Here is a 6,000-nt window from a genome sequence, read left to right on the forward strand (position 1 = left end):
CATTGCCACGAGAACCGCTGGGAGCGGCGTTGGCAGCAGCGGGGGAGGAAGGAAAGAGCGGGAGACGCCATTTTAAGCCATTGGGAGACGCCATTTTAAACCACACCCAAAATGCCGAAGAGTGGCAGTATCACCGCATTTGACAATGAAGTCGAAGATTGGGCTACATATGTCGAACGAATAGAGGTATACTGCAAGGCAAATGAGGTGTCAGATGACAAGAAAGCGTCGGTATTGTTAAATTTAATGGGTGCAAAGACGTATGGTTTATTACGAAATCTAGTAACCCCAACGAAGCCAATGGAAAAGAATTTTGAAGACATAGTAACGATACTACAGGAACATTTAAACCCCACACCGCTGCTGATAGCAGAAAGATTCAAGTTTCACAAACGGAACCAGCATCAGGATGAAAGCAATGCTGATTATTTAACAGAACTACGCAAACTATCGAAACACTGCCAGTTTGGAGCGGGACTGGCAGATACCTTAAGGGACAAGTTTGTGTGTGGGCTTCAAAGTGAAGGAACCCAGAAACGGCTTTTATCTGAGAAGGACCTTACGCTGGAAAAGGCTTTCAGCATTGCGGTATCATATGAAGCAGCAGCACGGGACGCTGCAGAGATACAACAGAGACCGCAAGAATATGGCACAAACGAAATGTTATATAGAACAGAGAAGTGCTATCGCTGCGGCAGAACAACACATGACCAGAATGATTGCTGGTTCAAAGACAAAGTGTGCAGACAGTGTGGAAAAGTAGGACACATAGCACGAGTCTGCAGGTCAGGAAAGAAAACCAGCAATAAGAAACCTACCAAAGAAAAGTACAAGAAGGTACATAAGATGACGAAGAATAGTTCAGACGAACAAAAGAGTGATAACAACTCCGAAAGCAGGGAACTGAGTTGTCTGAAATGACATAATGTGATCACAATGGAGGATCACCGAAACATTTGGGTCACTCTCAAGATAGCAGGAGTCCAGGTAAAGATGGAATTGGACACAGGATCAGCAACAGTCATAAACCGACGGGACTACGAGCGGCTATTCTCACACATACACTTGAGAGACACAAAAATTATTTTGAAGACGTACACGGGGCAAAAAGTCTACCCCAAAGGAAAAATAAGGGTGACCGTTATATACAACGGTAAGGAAACACCAAAACTAGACCTGTATGTATTGCAAGATGGAGGACCACCATTACTGGGACGTGAATGGATCCGGAAAATACAACTGGATTGGCATTCCATACAGGCACTGACTGTGGCTGACAAAAAGGATGACGACGTCACACCTGGGCGACTGTCAAAGATCCTAACTGACGCGAAAGAAGTGTTCCAGCAAGGACTCGGAACACTAAAAGGCATGACAGCGACGATTAAAATTGAAAAAAACGCAAGCCCAAAATTTTTTAAGGCCAGACCGGTACCTTATGCGATCCGCCCAGCCGTCGAAGCAGAGCTGGAGAGTCTGGAACGTTCAGGTGTACTGTCCAAGGTAGACTGGAGCGAGTGGGCTACACCCATCGTCCCTGTGATGAAAAAGTCGTTGAGCAGCACGCCTGGGGAACCAAGGAAGGTTCGCATCTGTGGGGACTTTAAGGTAACAGTGAACCCGGTCCTCCACACCGTACAATATCCACTTCCGCGGATTGAAGATATTTTCGCCTCGCTATCTGGAGGGAAACGCTTCACTAAGATTGATCTGGCCCAGGCATATCTGCAAATGGAGGTAGAAGAAGTATCAAAAAAATACCTCACAATCAACACCCATAAAGGTCTCTACCAATACAACCGGCTGGTATTCGGGGTAGCATCAACTCTGGCAATTTGGCAGAGGGCAATGGAACAAGTCCTGCAAGGGATCCCAGGGACCCAGTGTTATTTGGACGACATCCTGGTCACGGGCGAAAATGACAGTGATCACCTTGCCAACCTGGAGCAGGTGCTCACTAGATTGCAGGAATATGGGCTCCGAGCTAACCGCCCCAAATGCAAGTTTTTTAGAAAACAGATCTCATATTGTGGCCACGTTATCGATAAAGAGGGGTTACATAAGTCCCCAGAGAAGATTGAGGCAGTAGTCAAGGCTCCAGCACCGGAAAATGTGTCACAACTGAGGTCGTTCCTCGGGCTGGTAAACTACTACCATAAGTTCTTGCCAAATTTGTCTACAATACTACACCCACTGAACACCCTACTGCAAACTGGGGTGCCATGGAAGTGGAGTGACGAATGTAGACAAGCTTTCCAGAAGAGCAAAACACTAACCACATCGAAAGAGGTATTGGCCCATTACAACCCGGCATTACCAATTCGGTTGGCATGTGATGCGTCACCCTACGGCATTGGAGCAGTGCTGTCGCACAAATTCTCGGATGGCTCAGAGAGGCCAATAGCCTTTGTGTCACGATCACTAACCTCAGCCGAGCGTAACTATGCCCAGATTGACAGGGAGGCCCTCAGCCTAGTGTGGGGAGTGAAAAAGTTCAATCACTATCTGCACGGGCAGAAATTCACCTTGCTGACTGATCACCAGCCTCTTGTTTCCATTTTTAATCTGAAGAAGGGCGTTCTGGTGATGACTGCGCAACAACTACAAAGATGGTCAGTTTTTCTGGGGGCGCACCACTATGAGATTGAATATAAGGGCACGAAACAGCATGGAAATGCTGATGGGCTATCACGCCTGCCACTGCCTACTGCGGAGGAAGCACCAGCAGTGGATCCTGTCGAAATATTCCATTCGACTATAGTTGAATACCTACCGGTAACTAACGCTTGTATCGAAAAGGAAACCCGAAATGACCCGATACTGTCTTGGGTATATGATTTGACGGTGAAGGGATGGCCAGCACATGGCGACTCACTGTTGCCAGCATTCTCGACAAGGAGAGAACAGCTGTCAGTGTGCCGGGGGACCTTGATGTGTGGATCCCGAGTGGTAATTCCACCCAAGTTAAGGGATAGAGTGCTCAATGAGCTTCATGAGGGTCATCTGGGAGGGGTAAAAATGAAAAGCCTAGCCAGGGCTTATGTGTGGTGGCCGGGAATCAATAAACAAATCGAGGACCTGACCAAGAGCTGCTCAGGATGCCAGAAAGTCCAAAATGCACCACCACAGGCCCCTTTACACCCATGGGAGTGGCCCTCATCTCCATGGCAATGGGTGCATATTGATTTTGCTGGTCCATTCATGGACTCAATGTTTTTAATAGCCGTGGATGCGCACTCAAAATGGCCTGAGGTCATCAAAATGTCCTCCACCACCACGGAGAAGACTATTGCAGTCCTACGGACCATTTTTGCCAGGAATGGCTTGCCAGAACAGATTTGCTCCGACAACGGACCACAGTTTGCGTCCGAAGAGTTCTGGAGGTTCTTGAAAAAGAATGGAGTAAGGCATTACACATCCGCCCCGTATCATCCAGCCACAAATGGATTGGCTGAGAGGTTCGTACAAACCTTTAAGAAGGCAATAAAGGCTATGTACAATGACAACATTCCGCTGCAGCACAAGGTGGACAATTTCCTGTTCGCCTACCGGAATGCGACACATGCAGTCACCAACCAGGCCCCAGCCATGATGTTCTTTAACCGAAGGTTAAGATCTCGCCTGGATTTGCTCAGACGAAACGTACGAAGAGATGTTGAGAGTAAGCAATTTCAGCACATCCATGAGAAGCCAACAAGGAGCTTCAATGTAGGGCAACCAGTCTTGGCCCGCGACTACTGAACAGAAAAATGGCAGCCAGGAACGATATGCACACGGCAGGGCCCACTAATGTACACAGTGGACGTTGGGGAGAGCATCGTGAGACGCCATGCTGACCAGATCCTAGAGTCACAGGAACAAGTCAACCCCATGCCTCGCCCACACGTACCTGGTGATGAACTCGACGTACAGGTCACATCTACCCCAGAAACAGTAGCATCGGAAGCTGATGAACCAACCGATGACAGGGGACCAGCATCGCCTCCGCACCAAGAGCAAGACACTCGGGAAAGGCGCTATCCAGAAAGGATCAGGAAGCCTCCCCAAGGACTGAATATATAAATAGACTATTTTCAGCTAATGTTGCATGTTAAAAGTGTTAATTGTAATTAGTTTGATATTTAATTGTTAAATGAGTGTTATGGTACTGTTAATCTAAAAGGGGAGGAATTGTAATGTATATACCTTTAAGGGGGGAACTATCTTTTACAGCTCATGTATACTGCAGTACCGGCAGTGACCACACCTGTATATAGCACTGAGTAGTAATCTGTACAGATCAGTTCCAGTGTGAGCCACGTTGAGTAAACACCTGTTGTACCATTCTCCTGCAGTCTGTGTCTTATTATACACAGACACAACAATAATAAAGGGAACAGATAGGGTAGATAGAGATAAACTATTTCTGCTGATGTGGATTCTAGGACTAAGGCCAAACCTTTCAGGAATGAAATTAGGAAACACTTCTACACACAAAGGGTGGTAGAGGTTTGGAACTCTCTTCTGCAAATGGCAATTGATGCTAGCTCAATTGTTAATTTTAAATCAGAGATTGATAGCTTTTTGTTAACCAAAGGTATTAAGGGATATGGGCCAAAGGCGGGTATATGGAGTTAGGTTGCAGATCAGCTATGATCTCACTGAATGGTGGAACAGGCTCGAGGTGCTCAATGGTTTACTCCTAAGCATTTAAAATTAAAATTTAATTTTTTGGAAAATAAATTTAAACATTTTAAAAGGGCCAAAATTTACCTAAACTAATTTTAAATGTATGTGTATGTTTAAATCATTTAACAAAAATTATTTTAACATTTATTTTAACCCTTACACTGGTAAAAGAAGGCCTATGCCTGCTTTTACCAGGTGTAATGGTTTTGTGGGCATTCGCTGGGCAGTAGTTGGGTAAATAGCTGAACTCTGCAGCAGCAAAAGTGATGTAGCGGATGTGGTGGATCTGTCCAAGTGAAACTTGATAGATCGCAAGTTCCGGGTTTCCGTGGGGCCTTTCTGAAAGCTTCCAACAGTATACGCTGTCAGAAGCACCTTAATTTCAGGTCTCATAAGATTTTTTTTTAATTTTAAATGCATACCCGTTAATTACTGACTCACTAACCAGTAGAAACAAATTTTCTTTCATCACCTTATTAAACCACTTCATAATTTTGAACATATATCAGAACCCCTCTTAATCTTCTTTGTTCTAAAGAAAATATCTCCATTTTCTCCAGTCTCTCTTCAAACTAAAAGCTCTCATTCATGATCTCATTTTAATGAATTTCTTCAGCACTCCCTGCTTGGCTTTGACATGCTTCCTAAAGTAATCATCCAAAACTGGATAATATTCTAATTATGATCTTACCAATGATTTGTATAGCTTTAGCATTACCTTTTTACTTTTGTACTTGGTGTCCCTATTTATAAAACCTAGTTTGCTTTTTTTTACAGCTTTATCGACTTATCTTTCCACTTTGAAAGATTTAAGTATCTGAACCTCTAAATCTCTCTGCCCTTCTATTGATTTTAAAGATTTGCTATTTAGTATATATTTCTTCCTAAAATGTATCACCTCATATTTCTCTGCAGTACATTTAATCTGACTATCCATCTGAGCAATCAGCCAACATGTGATCTCCTAAAGTTAGTCACAAATATTTTCCCTATTTTTTTGTCATCTACAAATTTTGATATTGTGCTTCCCATGCCCAAGTCTATATATATTGAGGCGATAATGGCCCTAAAACTGACTCCAGCTTCAGAGACAATTGTTATCAATCAATCAATATGGTCCATAGTCATTTCCCAAATCATCATCTTGTGCAATCTGGTTGGTAGTGGGAATTTACTTGAAGCTGCTCCCCATATGGTGGCTGAGCAGGAGCAGCTCCAAGGTAATACCCAGCCATATACGTTTTAGTTGACATGCCAGACTGAGTGTGTATCAGCAGGCGTGGGATGTAGCAGGCTTTGCACCTGCTGCATTTGGCTAAGTGCTGAACCTAC

Source organism: Somniosus microcephalus, chromosome 8, assembly GCF_052327205.1.
Source record: "Somniosus microcephalus isolate GS21.2 chromosome 8, FLI_Smic_1.0, whole genome shotgun sequence".
In the NCBI taxonomy this organism is placed as follows: Eukaryota; Metazoa; Chordata; class Chondrichthyes; order Squaliformes; family Somniosidae; genus Somniosus; species Somniosus microcephalus.